The sequence below is a fragment of the Salvelinus sp. IW2-2015 genome, linkage group LG18 (assembly GCF_002910315.2).
Source record: "Salvelinus sp. IW2-2015 linkage group LG18, ASM291031v2, whole genome shotgun sequence".
Classification (NCBI taxonomy): Eukaryota; Metazoa; Chordata; class Actinopteri; order Salmoniformes; family Salmonidae; genus Salvelinus; species Salvelinus sp. IW2-2015.
Window position 1 is genome coordinate 63,722,107 of NC_036858.1, and position 20,610 is coordinate 63,742,716.

The 20,610-nt window shown below is 42.6% G+C and overlaps 1 protein-coding gene across 1 annotated transcript in view; it reads right to left on the reverse strand.

Annotated features, from left to right (window-relative positions):
• Window positions 1-19,417, reverse strand: part of LOC111978705 (inactive rhomboid protein 1-like) — an 84,760-nt gene extending 65,343 nt beyond the window's left edge. The window contains 1 exon segment of the mRNA XM_070448647.1: window positions 19,068-19,417. The gene's annotated coding sequence lies outside the window, so the exon portion shown is untranslated.
• Between the last annotated feature and the right edge of the window lie 1,193 nt (window positions 19,418-20,610).

Below are 20,610 nucleotides of genomic sequence, written 5' to 3' on the forward strand. Positions count from 1 at the left end.
TGTCTTATCCCTCCAATAGAGTTCCAGAAATTGGAGAATCCATGGCAAGGTGCATTGAAACTGTTCTGGCTCGTGGTGGCCCATTGCCCAATTAAGACACTTTATGTTGGTGTTTCATTTATTTTTGCAGTTACCTGTATCTTATAGATGTAGTATTCTCTCAATTTTCAAGCTAAGCTTATATCTCATAAATTATGTAAATGAAAAATTAMATTCAAAATGCATTGGAAAAATCCTATATGGAAAACTCACTGAAGTTTCAACAGTGGATTATGGCATATTTGACTGCCAGGAAACCCGGAAAAAAAATATATATATCATGCCAGGTGAGTTCAAAAGCCTGGGTAGAAGGCAGATCTTCCCGTCTGTCAGTTTGTCATTTTTAAAAAGTGAGTTGATGACAGAGACCCAGAATGAGAGGGAAAGAGAGAGAGGCAGGGGGGAAATGGACAACCTGCATAAAGCTCTCTCATTGGAGAAGGGAAGGGAGGGAGGAAGGCAGAAATGGACAGACCTGCCACAAGCTCTCTCATTGGAGAAGAGAGAGGCAGGGGGGAAATGGACAGACCTGCCACAAGCTCTCTCATTGGAGAAGAGAGAGGCAAGGGGAAATGGACAGACCTCATAAAGCTCTCTCATTGGAGAGAGAAAAGAGGCAGGGGGAAATGGACAGACCTGCCAAAGGCTCTCTCATTGGAGAGAGAGAGGGGGGAAATGGACAGACCTACCATAAAGCACTCCTCATGGAGAAGAGAGAGGCAGGGGGAAATGGACAGACCTGCCAAAAGCTTTCTCATTGGAGAAGAGAGAGGCAGGGGGGAAATGGACAGAACCTGCCATAAAGCTCTCTCATTGGAGAAGAGAGAGGCAGGGGGAAATGGACAGACCTGCCATAAAGCTCTCTCATTGGAGAAGAGAGGAGGCAGGGGGAAATGGACAGACCCTGCCATAAAGCTCTCTCATTGGAGAAGAGAGAGGCAGGGGGAAATGGACAGACCTGCCATAAAGCTCTCTCATTGGAGAAGAGAGAGGCAGGGGGGAAATGGACAGACCTGCCATAAAGCTCTCTCATTGGAGAAGAGAGAGGCAGGGGGAAATGGACAACCTACCATAAAAGCCACTCCCAGGGGAGAAGAGAGGCAGGGGGGAAATGGACAGACCTGCCATAAAGCTCTCTCATTGGAGAAGAGAAGAAGGCAGGGGGAAATGGACAGACCTGCCATAAACTCTCTCATTGGAGAAGAGAGAGGCAGGGGAAATGGACAGACCTGCCATAAAGCTCTCTCATTGGAGAAGAGAGAGGCAGGGGGGAAATGGACAGACCTGCCATAAAGCTCTCCCAGGGGAGAGTAGAGAGGCAGGGGGGAAATGGACAGACCTGCCATAAAGCACTCCCAGGGGAGAGTAGAGAGGCAGAAGTCTGAGTGTCTCCTCTCCAACTGGCACAAACTGCCTGGGAACATTAACACTATTACACTGTCACAACTACCCACTGCAGTCAGTCTGCAGATTAAGGTCTCAAATGCATGGCACCCTTTTCCATATAGTGCACTACTGTGATGTGGATTCACATATCACAGTCTCAAGCCAACCGTCCCATCACCTGGCAACAACATTGCATCCAAATTCCATAAAGACAGTGTGGAACCAGCTCTGAATAGAATGTGAGCTGATATTCCAATTCTGTTTCATTCCATTCTGGAATGGACCTCAGAGAGCTATTTGCATATCAGAATGACACTGGTAATATGAATAGAGTCAGAGCAGGTAACAGCCCATAGTACCCATTAGCAAAGAGGGAATTATGAGGCATTAGTTACAGCTTCGTAGGGGTACACATCCACTGAAAGCACTGCCTCTAAGCTGCTATACGCTTCATGGAGCCCACTGACTAATGAAGGTGTGAATCAATTATAATCATACATTACTTTGGTTCTCTATGATGCAGCAGGAAGGATCCAACTTTAACTCACACCCAAGCCTGCCAGAGACACAACTCCACAGACCTGTTACCCTGTATAATATGCCATGGTTGAAATTAACTCCGACTGCTGCCTGGTCTGTCTACTGCACTCACGTTACACTGTAAATGACAGRTATAATGGCAGTAAATCTGCTCCCGTTCACAGCGTTGGTTTTGATACTGATACCCAGTGGATAGTGCTTGACTAATATGCAGAGACTGGAGGAGACTTGGCCAGAACAAATCAGTTGGACGGGCATTTGATTTCTATAGGGGGGCACGGTTTTTCATGGGACTTCCTATGTGTTTTTTAAATGGGTTTTATAGTAAAGACATGTCATTTAACTGTCAAAATGTGTAACCTTTTAATGTGGCATGAAAACAACCAGTCATCATGTTTTTATCTGATTGTCAAACAAATCACTTCAAAAAGTAGGTTACCTTCGTACTTTGTCCACAATAATCCAAGCATCCGAACAGTGCACTGTGCACTCGCCAAATGTCCTTCAATTCCAGTGGAGTAGTGCTCTTCTTTTAGGTGAGGAAGTGCAAAAAGAACATGTATGACGTCATCATTTCTCKGTCAAAGTTTGTACCGACAGATGCAGCCTATTGAATATCATTGTAGAATATGCCTATGCATAAAATGCATCCTCCAATCACAACGTCTGCCTATGCCCACACGTACWGTCTCAAGAACATGTTCTATTTTTAATACCCTCAAACACCAAGTTAGGCATACCTCATTTCAAAATAGGCCATCATCACTGTCAATTGTTAATGATAATTCTTCACATTTTACCTGTGAAATAAATGTCCAAACTGCATCTTGCCAATCATTTGATGTCAATCAGTTTCATGGGAATACGCATTTAGATCTTCTTGAATGACTGTTTCGTGAGCGAATTAAAACAGACGGTGTTAACAAACTATTAACCTTTCTTCTATGCATACTTTCCATCAAAGCATATATCCTGCCTAGTGGCATGCACTATATTGAGTTTTGGCCGCATGAGGAAATACARGTGACTATTCAGCCAGATGAGGAAGATGTGTTTTTGGTGTAACATATTGTAGGCCTACTATGCTGCAGTATATGGTACCATATTCGGTTCTGTTATGTAAAATACTAATGAATCATTATGTGGTCTTGCGAGATATTTGATTCAGCTTTSATCTAACTTAACTAAACAAGCACCTTTGTTGAGTAAACAAGCACCTTTCTATTTGTAATAATAATAATAATGTGATGAGTAGGATTATTAGGAGTAGGCAACAGAACTTGATGAGGGTTATTTTAAGCAATTTGAGCGCCCTTTGAATCATGGTGCTGAAAGGACAGCAGCGTAACCAAGTGGAGACGTGTCGTTCTGGGTTCCACTGCAAAAGAGGGGGTCCGTGGAGTTATGAACATCAAGCCAGACACGCGGTGAATTTGGATCCCAGATCTCGTTGGTGTGATGAGGTTCATAAGGTGGATCTGTTTATTTGTATATGCTATAAAGGTGGTATGTTTCTGTAAGCTAAGCACTCGGAAAGTAGGGTGAGTTCAAATGTGTCGTACATGAGCCCCAAGTCCATAACAAACTGTTTTGAGGACATCTGTTTTAACCATCCCTGGCAGAGTTTTCTGTCTGTGGCTGTTCTTGTTCGGTCGGATTTGGCCCGCTCCAAGTGGTCAAGCCTTTGACCGACCGGCCTCTGCAGACATGCCTACAGTTGTTCATAATTCGCGCCACCGCCAAAGAGAGAGAGAGAAGACAGGTAAAAAAAAACATAATTTACCCAGCTATAGGCTGCTATAGCCTACATATTTATTTCATTTGTCATTCTAATGTTTTCATAAAAAATGTTTGGCAATTAACTACTGTTATCTGGCCGGAGAAAGCATCTGAGCGAGCGAAACGGCGCCCGCTGTCTTTCTATATGTAGCCCATATACCATGGCATACATACTCTTTGTCCAGACAGCATCAGATACATGGGCTACACATATCAATTCATAAACTAACAAAAAACACCACAGACATTCAAAAGGCCATTCCAATGTCACTTTATGTTTTGCTGGAAAATGTAACGTGCCCCATGTGCTATGGATATTTAGCCTGTACACTGTCATTGTGTCAAAGGCACCAATGGCTTTCTGAAGTCTGCTGGGAATGGGACAGATGACAGATATTTAGATGACACAGTCCCATAGCTATTAACAAAGGCCAAAAGCGAGAAGGACAGACAAAATGGTTTGATGAAGAATGCAAAAACCTAAGAAAGAAATMGAGAAATCTATCCAACCAAAAACAGAGACCCAGAAAACCTGAGCCTACACCTTCACTATGGTGAATCACTAAAACAAAACAGAAATACAATGTGGAAAAAGAAAGGAACAGCACATCAGAAATCAGCTCAATGTAATTGAATAATCCATAGACTAACCACTTCTGGGAAAATTGGAAAACACTAAACAAACAACAAGAAAATGTATCTATCCAAAATGGAGATGTATAGATAAACCACTTCTCCAATCTTTTTGGCTCTATGACAAAGAACAAACTGCAAAAACATATGATCAAATACAAATCTTAGAATCAAGTATTAAAGACTACCACAACCCACTGGATTCTCCAATTACATTGAATGAACTACAGGACAAAARACAAACCCTCCAACCCAAAAGGCATGTGGGTGTCACGCCCTGATGTGGGGTGGGCATTCTATTTGTGTATTTCTTTGTGTTTGGCCGAGTGTGGTTCCCAATCAGAGGCAGCTGTCTATCGTTGTCTCTGATTGGGAATCATAGTTAGGTAGCCTGTTTTCCCACCTATGTTGTGGGATCTTGTTTTTTGTTAGCTCTGTGAAGCCTGCAGAACGTTTCGTTCGTTATTCCGTTTGTTGTTTTTGTTTGGTGTTCTGAGTATTAAAGATCATGAACACTTACCACGCTGCACCTTGGTCTACTTCTTCAGACGAGTGTTACAGTGGGGTTGATGTTATCCTAAATGAAATGATAAAATATACAGACCACAAATTCTAATTGGCTAAACTTAAACTCTATCATCCTCAGCTCTGGCATCTTCCCCAATATTTGGAACCAAGGACTGATCATCCCAATCCACAACAGTGGAGACAAATTTGACCCCAATAACTACCGTGAGACAGCAACCTTGGGAAAATCCTCTGCATTATCATTAACAACAGACTCGTATATTTCCTCAGCGAAAACAATGTACTGAGCAAATGTCAAATAGCCTTTTCACCAAATTACCGTACGACAGACCACGTATTCACCCTGCAAGCCCTAATTGATAAACAAACAAACTAAAACAAAGGCAAAGTCTTCTCATGCWTTGTTGATTTCAAAAAAGCTTTTGACTCAAATTGGCATGAGGGTCTGCTATACAAATTGATGGAAAGTGGTGTTGGGGGAAAAACATACGACATTATAAAAATCCATGTACACAAACAAGTGTGTGGTAAAATTGGCAAAAACACACACATTTCTTTCCACATGGCCGTGGGGTGAGACAGGGATGCAGCTTAAACCCCACCCTCTTCAACATATATCAACAAATTAGCGAGGGCACTAGAACAGTCCGCAGCACCCGGCCCCACTCTACTAGAATCTGAAGTCAAATGTCTACTGTTTGCTGATGATCTGGTGCTTCTGTCCCCAACCAAGGAGGGCCTACAGCAGCACCTAGATCTTCTTCACAGATTCTGTCAGACCTGGGCCCTGACAGTAAATCTCAGTAAGACAAAAATAATGGTGTTCAAAAAAGGTCCAGATGCCAGGACCACAAATACACATTCCATCTAGACACCGTTGCCCTAGAGCACACAAAAAACYATACATACCTTGAACTAAACATCGGCGCCARAGGTAACTTCCACAAAGCTGTGAACGAGCTGAGAGACAAGGAAAGAAGGTTCTAAAAGAAGGTCCTTTTGATGGCATTCTATGCCATCAAAAGGAACATAAATTTCGCCATACCAATTAGGATCTGGCTAAAAATACTTCAATTAGTTATAGAACCCATTGCTCTTTATGGTTGTGATGTTGTGGGTCCGCTCACCAACCAAGAATTCACCAAATGGGACAAACACCAAATTGAGACTCTGCATGCAGAATTCTGCAAAAATGTCATCCGTGTACAACATAAAACACCAAATTATGCATACAGAGCAGAATTAGGACGATACCCACTAATTATCAAAATCCAGAAAAGAGCCGTTAAATTCTACATCACCTAAAAGGAAGCGATTCCCAAACCTTCCATAACAAAGCCATCACCTACAGAGAGATGAACCTGTAGAAGAGTCCCCTAAGCAAGCTGGTCCTGGGGCTCTATTCACAAACACAAACAGATGCCACAGAGCCCCAGGACAGCAACACAATTAGACACAAACAAATCATAAGAAAACAAAAAGATAATTACTTGACACATTGGAAAGAATTCACAAAAATCAGAGCAAACTACAATGCTATTTGGCCCTAAAAAGAAAGTACATAGTGGCAGAATACCTGACCACTGTGACTGACCCAAAATTAAGGATATCTTTGAGTATGTACAGACTCAGTGAGCATAGCCTTGTTATTATGAAAGGCCGATGAAGGCAMACCTGGCTTTCAAGAGAACAGGCTATGTGCACACTACTCACAAAATGAGGTGGAAACTGAGCTGCACTTCCTTAACCTCCTGCCAAATGTATGACCATATTAGAGACACATATTTCCGTCAGATTACACAGACCCACAAAGAATTTGAAAACAAATCCAATTTTGATCAACTCCTATATCTATTGAGTGAAATACCATAGTGTGCAATCATAGCAGCAAGATTTGTGACGTGTTGCCACAAGAAAAGGGCAACCAGTAAAGAACAAACACCATTGTAAATACAACCTATATTTATTGATTTTACCTTTTGTACTTTAACTATTTGTACATCATTACAACACTGGATATAGACATAATATTATTTTACTTTATTATTTTGTTACTTTTGTGAGTGTAATGTTTGCTGTTCATTTTTTGTATATTTCACTTTTGTTTATTATCTATTTCATTTGCTTTGGCAATGTAACCATGTTTCCCATGCCAATAAAGCCCCTTAAATTGAAAACTGAATTGAAATGGAGAGAGACAGAGAGAGAGACAGACACAGACAGAGAAACACAGCGAGAGACAGAGACACAGAGAGAGTGACAGAGACACACAGAGAGAGACACACAGAGAGAGAGCGAGAGACACACAGAGAGAGAGCGAGAGACACACAGAGAGAGAGCGAGAGACACACAGAGAGAGAGCGAGAGACACACAGAGAGAGAGCGAGAGACACACAGAGAGAGAGCGAGAGACACACACAGAGAGAGAGAGAGCCAGAGCGAGAGAGAGAGAGTGACACAGACAGAGAAAGCGAGACAGACAGAGAGCGAGAGACAGACAGAAAGCGAGAGACAGACAGAGAGCGAGAGACAGACAGGGAGAACAAGAGACACAGGGAGAGCGAGAGAGAGAGTCAATCTCTTTTTTGAAGACTCGTTTGTCTCAGCTAGCTGTTGGAAGTGAAGACCATTGTCACAGTCAGTCAATGTGGGAGGCTTTAGTCTGCTCTGATGAATAGAGCTCCTTATGGACAATCCACATGCRGTGACTTAGACATAACAGCTTCCTCTGTTGGCTCGCACTGGATAAAAAACCCTAATGGTAATTGCACACAGATGCTGCATTGGAAAAAAGAGGGAGGAGAGGGAGAAAAGTGACACTGAAAATACTATTTAGAGAGAATAATGAAGAATGTCATAATTGTGGCTGCTTTGAAATGGAGCACTCAGTCTGGAGTCCCCATGGAGAACTCTGGCCTTTGTGACAGCACTGACATCATCCATGTTAATTTACATTAATGAAAGATGGGACTAGACTTTGGTAAAGGATTTTCCATTCATCCACTCATGTTTGGAGAGACTTATGGGGATTCTAGCATCCATTCCACACCTACATTTACATATTGTCTCTCTACATCTTAGCCAAAATATTCCCTCTCCTCAAACTACCGCAATCTCCCTACATATCCACTATGGCTCTCCCACTGTTGTTGCCCCTAGCAACACAGAAACCCAGCCTCCATTACTAGATCACATCCCAGATCATCATCATCAGAGGATCATCTTAGATCATATCCCGGATCACCTCAGATCACATCCCGGATCACCGTTGTCATGAGGTTGGCCTGTTGGGGGAGGTTTATGACCCCCATAAATACCTTTCCGCTTTTCTCTCTCTCTACTTTATAGAGTTGACTCTTGTAAAGCCTTTGTAACAGAGAGTCTGGTAACATCAAAAGGTGGGAGACGGAACCATATTTCGGTAATCCAACCAGTTGAAAATATGCGTTGGTACTTAATGAATATGATCTCAGATCAGTTGTTGTCTGAGACATTACTACTAATGATAGTATGACATAAACTGTATCTTGGAAAATCTACACATTCTAGTTATCAGATTCACATGGAATTGTTGTGCAATTTAAATGTTTAAATATGAAACTATTTGTGAAATGTAATTTTAGCTTCTTAATGAGAGAACGGTTTGTCATAGAGTAAACTCTGCTCACTCAGAGGCCCCTCCCAAGTGAACAGACATTGGTTGTAAACTATGAAACATGCCCTTCTCTTCACCACGATATAAGCCTGTTGAAGAAAATCCAACTTTCTGTTCCAAGGACGTGAGGACTTGCGGTCCCTGCGTTAACTTCTCTAGGATAGGGGGCAGCATTCGAAATTTTGGATGAAATGCATGCCCAAATTAAACTGCCTGCTTCTCGGGCCCAGAAGATATGATATGCATATAACTGGTAGATTTGCATAGTAAACACTCTAAAGTTTCCAAAACTGTTAAAATAGTGTCTGTGAGTAAAACAGAACTGATTTGGCAGGCGAAAACCTGAGAAAAATCCATTCAGGAAGTAGTTTTTTGTGTTGGTTTTGTAGTTTTCTATTCAATGCCATTACAGTATCCATTGATTTAGGACTCAAATTGCAGTTTCTATGCCTTCCAGTAGATGTCAACAGTCTTTAGAAATTGTTTCAGGCTTGTATTCTGAAAAATGAGGAAGTAAGAGCAGTCTGAATGAGTGGGCCCTAAAGTGTCACAGAGCTTTTTCATGCGCGCGACCGAGAGAGTGCGTTTCTTGTTTACCTTTTAAATTGACGACGTTACTGTCCGGTTTAAATTTTATCGATTATTTAGGCTAAAATCAACCTGAGGATTAAATATAAACATCGTTTGACATGTTTCTATGAACTTTACGGATACAATTGGGATTTTTTTGTCTTCCTGTTTTGACTGCGTTTGAGCCTGTGGATTACTGAAGAAAACGCGCYAACAAAACTGAGATTTTTGGATACAAAGAGACTTTATCGAACAAAAGGAACATTTATTGAGTAAATGAATATCTGCTGAGTGCAACCATATGAAGATCACCAAAGGTAAGGGATTAATTTTATCTCTATTTCTGATTTGTGTAACTGTTCTACTTGGCTGGTTACTGTTTGTAATGATTTGTCTAGTGGGCTATGTTCTCAAATAATCGTACGGTATGCTTTRGCCGTAAGGCAGTTTTTTAATCTGACACCGTGGATGGATTCACAAGAAGTTCATCTTTAAACCTATGTAAAATATGTTTTGTTTTCTGAATTTTTATAATGAGTATTTCTGTATTTGAATTTGTCGCCCAGCAGTTACACTGGCTGTTGAAGAGGTGGGACGCTAACGTCTCACATACCCAAGAGAGGTCAAAAGGACAAGATCACCTACAGAACTAAGCCAACCTCAGCGTGAGCTCTGGTTGAACGACAAGAACCTAACGAAATTAGCATCGAATTTCAACGTGAAGATGACGATCAACACGCCGAAAGGATGAATTTCGACTATACCAGCTAGAATATAGCATGAGCTTAAAGTATGGCAACTTGGTATGAACTTTGAACTCTTATTCACTAAAGAAGTGATACCTCCTAGCCGATTGAGTCAGCCGCAGCAACTGTAAACGTGGGCTAGGAGAGGACGGACAAAAGATCCATTCTACCATGCTCCAGTTCACCACTAGACATTCTTCAGAGGACAAGAGATCCATGCTGGACAACCCGGCCTTCTATCTATGACCAATCTACCGAAGCGCAGCTCAGAGTAAATATTTATCGCATTTTCCTTTTCCAAATGGGCGGCTATTTAGAATGCATCAGATACTGTATTTATGATAGCATAGCTGCCTACGGCCCGATAGAGACACAAAACCTTTTTGTTCCTCAGTCTTCCCGCTCCTTCACTCAAACCCAACCCCCTCTCTTTGTGTAACCAGCTGTCATYTCATTTCCGTCCGCTAGGGATGTTTTCCTTTATGACATCATTTGTAATCAATGTATGATCCATTCTGTGTAGATGTAATTCTGTGTGATTATTTAGTAAATAAATAATTAAACCAAATMTTGTATTGCTGATTCAACTTGTTAGCCAGGGTTCGTGAAGATAACCAAGAATTTACAACTTTCAGATGAGWCTGAATAAGGTGATGATTAAATATTGACTGCTATTGAGGTAAAAGATTACCAGGTCTTTAAGAGTTTATTCGGAAGATAACAGCTCTATAAACATTATTTCGTGGTGCCCCTACTTTCTAGTTAATTACATTTACATGATTAGCTTAATCAGGTCACATTAATTACAGAGAAATGATTTTATAGAATAGCATGTCATATCACTTAATCCGGCATAGCCAAAGACACGACACCATCATGGAGGATAATCTCAGATCACGTCCCAGATCACCACCCTGGAGGATCCTCTCAGATCACATCCCAGGTCATCACCATGGAGGATCAGCTCAGATCACATCCCAGGTCGTCATCATAGAGGATCATCTCAAATCACATCCCAGATCACCATGGAGGATCATCTCAGATCACATCCCAGATCAACACCCTGGAGGATCATCTCAGATCACATCCCAGATCAACACCCTGGAGGATCATCTCAGATCACATCCTGGATCACCATCATGGAGGATCATCTCAGATCACATCCCAGATCACCANGATCACCATCATGGAGGATCATCTCAGATCACATCCCAGATCACCATCATGGAGGATCATCTCAGATCACATCCCAGATCACCATCATGGAGGATCATCTCAGATCACATCCCAGATCACCGCCCTGGAGGATCATCTCAGATCACATCCTGGATCACCATCATGGAGGATCATCTCAGATCACATCCCAGATCACCACCCTGGAGGATCCTCTCAGATCACATCCCAGGTCATCACCATGGAGGATCAGCTCAGATCACATCTCAGATCGTCATCATAGAGGATAATCTCAGATCACATCCCAGATCATCTCAGATCACATCCCAGATCATCATCATGGAGGATAATCTCAGATCACATCCCAGATCATCAACATGGAGAATAATTTCAGATCAAATCCCTGTGGGGGAAGCCATTCAAATTAATGGCTTTACAGCAACAATCACAGTAAACAACAGTGCTGTCATAATCAAATCAAATTTTACTTGTCACATGCGCCAAATACAACAGGTATACAACCTTACAGTGAAATGCTTACTTACAAGCCCTTAACCAACAATGCTTTAAGAAGTTGTCACATTGTATAATGATAGGAGACAGGCGCAGGAATACAAAAATCTTTTTATTTTATTTCCCTAACTAAAATGGAATACGTCATGAAAATGACGGTGACGAAGCCCAAAACAAACATGTGTGTATATATATATATACACTGGGATGTAACCCAAACGAAAGAGCGAGGTGTAAACCTCTAATAAATACACAGGACGAGACCCGTGATAACAATACACGGGACGAGACCCGTAATAACAAGTGCACACTAACACGAAAGCCGATTATAACAGGACCAACAGATTATAACAAGACCAACGGACATGGAACAATAATCAGCAAGGACAATGGGGAACAGAGGACACAATTATACACATACTAATCAGGGGGAATAGGAGCCAGGTGTGCGTAATGAGACAAGACAGTCCGGGGTTGGTGGTAATGATCCAGTTCAGTGACGCCTAGAAGGCCGGTGACGTAGACCTCTGGAGCTGGTGAACGGAATGAGCAGCAGTACCGGGGGGATCCGTGACAAGTTTTAAGAAAAAATAAGTGTTAAGTAAAAAATAGATAAGTAAAAATTTGAAAATAAAAGTAACAAATAATTCAACAGCAGCAGTAAAATAACAATAGCGAGGCTAAATACAGGGGGTACAGAGTGAATGTGCAGGGGCAACGGTTAGTAGAGGTAATTGAGGTAATATGTACATGTAGGTAGAGGTAAGTGACTATGCACAGATAATAAACAGAGAGTAGCAGCAGTGTAAAAGAGGGGTCTGGGTAGCCACTTGATTAGCTGTTCAGGAGTCTTATGGTTTGGGGGTAGAAGCTGTTAAGAAGCCTCTTGGGCCTAGACTTGGTGCTCCAGTACCACTTGCCATGCAGTAGCAAAGAGAACAGTCTATAACTAGGGTCACTGGAGTCTTTCACAATTTTTAGGGCCTTTTGACACCGCTTGGTATAGAGGTCCTGAATGGCAGGAAGCTTGGCCCCAGTGATGTACTGGGCTGTACGCACTACCCTCTGTAGTGCATTGCGGTCAGAGGCCGAGCAGTTGCCATCCCAGGCAGTGATGCAACCAGTCAGGATGCTCTCGATGGTGCAGCTGTAGAACTTTTTGAGGGTCTGAGGACACATGCCGAATCTTTTCAATCTCCTGAGGGGGAATGGGTTTTGATGTGCTCTTCACAACTGTCTTAGTGTGTTTGGACCATGATAGTTTGTTAGTTTGTTAGTTCTACACCTATCATCTGAGGGAGGAGGAGAGAGCGAACGTGGCCCCTGTTCTCATTTGTACTGATCCATCATGATGGAAAAGCCCAACTCCCTTCACACAGGGATGAGTGTATGCAGTTCGGACCTCTCAGTGTAATGGTTAAGGTGTTCGACTGACAGTTGCAGAGAGTTGCAAAGTCCCGGCCGGGTTACCCCTGAATTCAGTGAAATATCCTACCAAAAACTTTCCTTGGACCCTCTAATATAACAGATTGTGATGGCGGGCTCAACACAGTCTTACCAGGAGAGATGGGGTCGACTATATTTTAACTCAGTCAAATTCAATTTCTAAATAGAAAAATCCCCTTTAAAATGGGTGCTTTTTCATTATCCTGAATTGACAGGATTCAAATTGAACTGAACCTAACCAGATCTAACCAGATCTAACCAGATCCTCACATGGAACCAGGTGATAATACACAGTAGACTGACACTGGCCTACCACTACTAGCTAGGGGGTGGCAGATAGCTTCCAGGTAAGTGCGTTGTGTCAGTAACCGACAGGTCACAGGTTCAAATCCTGTCGCAGTGCCCTTTATCAAAGCACTTAACCACAATTGCTCCGGCTGGACAATAGAGAGCAATAGTAAGGGTGTCTTTCTGTAGGCACTTTTTGTGAATTTTGAAGCATGTATGTCACAAAAAAGCACATTAAGCACATAACCTTTATGGATTATAAAGCCAATATGTTAACTGACTGCTATTATCTCAGAGAAAAACATGTATAAGATCTCTGTAGCCTGTGTTAACCTCAGATATTTTTGGAGGCATTTATCCCAAAACCCTATTCTTTCCCAATTCATTTTCCCCATAAGAATGGCTGAACTAGCATTGCTAGCACAGACTGGAATATGTTCCGGGATTCCTCCGATGYCATTGAGGAGTACACTACATCAGTCATTGGCTTCATCAATAAGTGCATCGATGACGTCGTCCCCACAGTGACCGTACGTACATACCACAACTAGAAGCCATGTATTAKAGGCAACATCCGCACTGAGCTAAAGGCTAGAGCTGCCACTTTCAAGGAGCGGGACTCTAACCCGGAAGCTTATAAGAAATCCCGCTATGTCCTCCAACGAACCATCAAACAGGCATAGCGTCAATACAGGACTAAGATCGAATCGTACCCCACCGGCTCTGACGCTCGTCGGATGTGGCAGGGCTTGCAAACCATTACAGATTACAAAGGGAAGCACAGCCGAGAGCTGCCCAGTGACACGAGCCTACCAGACGAGCTAAACTACTTCCATGCTCGCTTCGAGGATAATAATACTGAAACTTGCATGAGAGCACCAGGACGTGTACTGCGAGCATGCGCTGACCAACTGGCAAGTGTCTTCACTGACATTTTTAACCTCTCCCTGTCCGAGTCTGTAATACTAACATGTTTTAAGCAGACCACCATAGTGCCWGTGCCCAAGAACACTAAGGTAACCTGCCTAAATGACTACCGACCCGTAGCACTCACATCTGTAGCCATAAAGTGCTTTGAAAGGCTGGTCKTGGCTCACATCAACACCATTATCCCAGAAACTCTAGAACCACTCAATTTGCATACTGCCCCAACAGATCCASAGATGATGCAACCTCTATTGCACTCCACATTGCCCTTTCCCACCTGGACAAAAGGAACACCTACGTGAGAATTCTATTCATTGACTACAGCTCAGCGTTCAACACCATAGTGTCCTCAAAGCTCATCAATAAGCTAAGGACCCTGGGACTAAACACCTCCCTCTGCAACTGGATCCTGGACTTCCTGACGGGCCACGCCCAGGTGGTAAGGGTAGATAACAACATATCCGCCATGCTGATCCTCAACACAGGCCCCTCAGGGGTGCGTGCTCAGTCCCCTCCTGTACTCCCTGTTCACTCATGACTGCACAGCCAGGCACGACTCCAACACCATCATTAAGTTTGCCAATGACACAACAATGGTAGGCCTGATCACCGACAACGACGAGACAGCCTATAAGGAGGTCAGAGAACAACAACCTCTCCCTCAACGTGATCAGGACAAAGGAGWMGATTGTGGACTACAGGAATAAGAGGACCGAGCACGCCCCCATTCTCATCGACGGGGCCGCAGTGGAGCAGGATGAGAGCTTCAAGTTTCTTGGTGTCCACATCACCAACAAACTAACATGGTCCAAACACACCAAGACAGTCATGAAGAGGGTGCGACAAAATCTATTCGCCCTTCAGGAGACTGAAAAGATTTGGCATGGGTCCTCAGATCCTCAAAAGGTTCTACAGCTGCACCATCGAGAGCATCCTGACTGGTTGCATCACTGCCTGGTACGGCAACTGCTCGGCCTCCGACCGCAAGGCACTACAGAGCGAGTGCGACTGGCCCAGTACATCCTAGGGCCAAGCTTCCTACCATCCAGGACCTCTATACCAGGCTGTGTCAGAGGAAGGCCTAAAAATTGTCAAAGACTCCAGCCACCCTGGTCATAGACTGTTCTCTCTGCTACTGCACGCATGGCACCCAGACTATTTGCATTGCCCCCCCCCCCCCCCCCCACCTTTACACTGCTGCTACTCTCTGTTGTTATCATCTATGTATAGTCACTTTAATAACCCTACCTAGGTATTGACATGTTGAATGCACCGAGCTACACCGAGCTGTCTGTCTAAACTACTGGCACACAGCTCGGACACCCATGCATACCCCACACGGCATGCCACAAGAGGTCTCTTCACAGTCCCCAAGTCCAGAACAGACTATGCGAGGCACAAAGTACTACATAGAGCCATGACTACATGGAACTCACATCAAGTAACTCATGCCAGCAGTAAAATTAGATTTAAAAAACAGATTAAAAAATGCCTTATGGAACAGTGGGGACTGTGAAGCAACACAAACATTGGCACAGACAAATGTATACACACTCACACACTCACACACACACGAGAACATAGGCACTATACATACACATGGATTTAGTACTGGGGCCTGAGGGCACATAGTGTGTTGTGAAATATGTGAATGTATTGCAATGTTTTTAAAATTGTATAAACTGCCTTAATTTTGCTGGACCCCAAGAGAGTAGCTGCTGCAATGGGGATCCATAATAAATACAAATACATGTACATATTACCTCAAATAACCGTTGCCTCCGCACATTGACTCTGTACCGGTACCCCCCTGTATATAGTCTCACTATTGTTATTTTACTGCTGCTCTTTAATTACTTGTTACTTTTTTTTTATCCATATTTTTTTTAACAGCATTGTTGGTTAGGGGCTCGTAAGTAAGCATTTCCCTGTAAGGTCTACACCTGATGTATTCAGCGCATGTGACTAATACAACACAATTTGATTTGATTTGAACGAACCAGAGGTAACTCATTTGGCAAGCTCTATGGTGAACCTGGCCAAGACCACACTCCCTGCGGTTGTCTAAGGGGGAGTTGGAATATATTAGAAATACATTTCCATTACGTGTGTATAACAGGACAAATATAAGCAACCCCAAAATMATTGCTGCTGCTGCACGACGACGACTACTACTTCCGATTGATTGATTCATCTTATTTCCGTGTCGTACACCAATTGGTGCCCAGACAGTATGGGCTTATAAGACACGATATCAAATTTGTGTGCTGTCCACAAAACACAAAATTAAATGCATAATTAGCACTCATAACAAATTACAGCAGCAGCTTTGCAAGTGACGGGTCAGGATAGCACAACAGCACTAGCCTTGATATAAACCTGACAAATAAGATTCCTGCTGATTTGATTCACTACTTACTGTGCCATGCACAAAGTATGCCCAGACACTCCCTAGAGCGTTCGATGGCTGCCAGGTGTGTGTGTGTGTGTGTGTGTGTGTGTGTGTGTGTGTGTAGGAGGACGGAAGTTGACAATGGAGGGAAAAAAGGGGACACACTACTAAGTTTAAACAGAGCCAGGAAATGGTTAGGTAGATGTCTGGATATCTACTCTCCTTTAATTCTTTCTTTCTTTCTTTCTTTCTATGTCTCTCTCTCTCTTTGTAGGATAATGAACAACATGCTTTAACACTGCATAACTCTGATTCCAAACTACTCCCATATCAGAGTAACACGATATCATCCACTGACTGTTGCTAAACACCTGACCAACACCTTGCTGCTGTAGAAAGGAATTCGGAAGCTGTCATTCACTGGAATTGCCCTCTAGGAAACCATTGGATATCATACCCTTCAATCTGTTGGTGTATGGAGGATAGGCCTTAGACCAGTGTGCTGTATTGTTCTCCCATCTGTTCTCAACGAATCACGGTCAATGCAGACATTCTCTATACTGAAACAGCATGGGTTTGGGATGTCTCAAACCCCCAGCATTGAGTTTATATAGAGGAACATCATTGTTATAAGCAATGTATCCATATTGTAAAACACTCTGTAACACRATAGTGTGATACACCATGAATGCTAGTTAGTGTGTGGGACCAAATGATCCAGATGGTTCAGTCTGATTCAGAACCATAACAACATCTACTATTAACATTACTTCTACAGAGAAGCCTTCAGTCAACAGAAGTAACTTCTACTCAGACAAGAAACCAAACAAACACTCAAGGCTATGGGTCAGTGAAGAACAAACACCATGTAACTACAACCCATATTTATGCGTATTTATTTTCCCTTTTGTACTTGAAATATTTGCACATCGTTATAACACTGTATGTAGCCATAATATGACATTTGAAATGTGTCTATTCCTTTGAAACTTTTGTGAGTGTAATGTTTACTGTACACGTTTTATTGTTTCTTTTGTTTATTATCTATTTCACTTCCTTTGGAAATGTAAACATATGTTTCGCATGCCAATAAAGGCCTTTTGAATTTAATTTAATTGAGAGAAAGAGAGTGCGAGACGATTGGCTCCCACAGTGCCAGAATGCAGTAACAGGAAATGTGAATTAATATATAGATTATAATTAATGGACATTTTTGTAAGTGTTGATACATTTTTCATTAGGGCAAATCAAGTCTGAAATTACAAACTTCAGAAGCCTTTTTAAGACTCAAATACACTACAAGTTTGCATTTCCTGCTGTGTGCAGGAAAATACTCAGCAAGTGGTCGAATTATGATCCTACATCTGTAGAGTTGGCATGATACAGTCTGAAATGCAATGAGCAGATTATGTTTGTCTGGTGTTGTTGATCTCATAAATCCACACACAACCACACACAGCGACTGTGATCTAATCTCAATTAATGAGGTAAAAAAATGTAGATTCTGAAATGGTATTGGTGGTGTTTCCCAAATCATAATCCAAGTATCTCTATGTCCAAAACTCTACACCAGACATTTAGTCATCTTGAATAGAGATGTGACAGTACTGGTAAAGGATATGGAAATCACTTTGCCCTTTCCCACCTCACAAGACTCAAAACAAATACATGAGATCATACTTGACTTCCCTCAGACAAGTGTTGAGATCCCACCCTGTGTGTGTGTGTGTGTGTGTGTGTGTGTGTGTGTGTGTGTGTGTGTGTGTGTGTGTGTGTGTGTGTGTGTGTGTGTGTGTGTGTGTGCGCGCAGTAGACATAAACCCGTCCCGATGTCATGCGTGTTGACAAGCCGGAGTAAATGTCATGCATGTGCTTTGAAATAGAAACCAAATATCCCTAGGCTACAGCATCCTGGATGTAATTACTATCGGTTTGTCACCGTGGGCTATACAGTCGAAATCATGTTTTGAAAGATTGGAAAATTAAGTGAGTTGGATTAAGGCCAAATGCAATCCTCTCTCAATCTTCAAAACTTGTTTTATATCGAATAGCCTACAATGTGCATAGATAATATAGATTTGGTATCTTTAGTTTTAAAAAACTCGAATGTTGTCAACTGGCCAAAAACTGCTTGAATCAACGTTATTTCCACGTCAATTCAACCAAAAATTATACGTGATGACGTTGATTCAACGTGGAAAACTGATTGGATTTGAAAAATATATATAAATGTAAGTGATTGTCTAATTTTTCCACCCAACTTTTAACCTAAATCCAATGACATTGTGACATAGTTTGTTGATTTCACGTTGAATTCACGTTAGTGTGCCCAGTAGATCATGTGTTTGTTTAATTCTGTTTTATTTTTCCCGCAATATTTTACAGTAGACTATCAAAGCATGGTCTCATAATTACCAGTTGCCTTTAGGGGTAAATTGCCAGAACACCTTACCTTACTGAAAATGCTCCGGTCCTCAACAGCTCGATCCACCCTCTTGGTGGCACTCCGATGACCAATATACCGTGGTAGTCAAATCACTTCATAACTCAGTCATGCAACAGACAGATGACATAAATAAAAAATCACTTCTAAAACTGCATCCGAAAGGGGGGACTCTGAGGATCTCACTCACAACATCGCGAAAAGATGCTGAAACTGCGGGAAACAGTGTTATCTTCTTGCCTCCCGTTCTAGAGACACTCTCCCACCGCTGTCTGTTCCAGTCTRGTTTCGGCTCGTTCCGCAGCGAGCTTCAGTCCGTCTGTATTTCAGTTTCGTTGCTGGGTAGCGGGAACGCCCACGCGAGGTTGACTGTGCTGTGCTGGAGAGGGCAGAGAAAACAGAGTTGTCAAACGTCACCGCCGACCGGTGTGCCCCGCGCTATAGCAGGCGCGCGGGCGTCTTCTTTATGATGAAGTATGAAAACATAAACACAGTGTTAGGCTATCTATCTATGTATGTTCTACCAGAGAGAGCCACATGGTTCCTGTAGTTGTGAGAGCATGCTTTATTCTACRTGTATTCTACCTCACCATAAAACCCCTATCCTGGTGGGCTCTCTTCTCCCTCCTACAGAGCCTGCGGGCTGGGTMMKCATATGTGTCCTGTTCTGTCTATAGGTCCTGTTTCTGTCTATTTGAACCACACCACAGAAGAACAACACCACACCATAGAACACCTCATTTGTCTCTGGGTTTCTATTTCTGTCTAATAACACCTGAGAGCAGAAGACCCCCTTTGATCTATTCACCTGATCACTGTTACTCACCAGTCACTGTGTGACTCACTCAACAGGAGAAGTGTGGCAAAGAATGACAGCCTGGACAGGGATACATCTGTAAGCTGAAGAATGTCAGCCTGAACAGGGATACATCTGTAACTGAAGAATGTCAGCCCGAACCAGGGATAATCTGTAAACGAAGAATGTCAGCCTACAGGGAATACATCTGTAAGCTGAAGAATGTCAGCCTGGACAGGGATACATCTGTAAGCTGAAGAATGTCAGCCTGGACAGGGATACATCTGTAAGCTGAAGCTTCTTCTTCTGTGCCTTAAGTTTTTGTGTAAATCAAGAGAGGATCTTGGAGAGCCAGGTGGCCTTAGGAAGAGGAGGAGAGAGAGAGTGTCTACTAGCAAATGTGTGGTGTGTGGTTGGAATATGATAGAGTTACTGAACAATCAAAATAAATGATGGTATTGGCCACCGATGCAGCTCATTGTCTGAGCTTTAAACGATCCCTGAAACTTTGTTTTAACAACATTTTTATAATTCAAATGACAACAGTTATCACCCCAACTCAGGTTGATGAGGCCATACTAGGTATAGGCAACAACCAACAAGTGGGTCTAGCTTCAACACATGCATTGTAACCCTGGCAACAACAGATGTGGGATCAGTACCCTGCATCAACAATGAAGTAAGAGTGGGACGATGGTATACTGTAAATCTAGAGTTCCAGGAAGAAATACGTTTTTTTTTTCTGGCATTATGTCA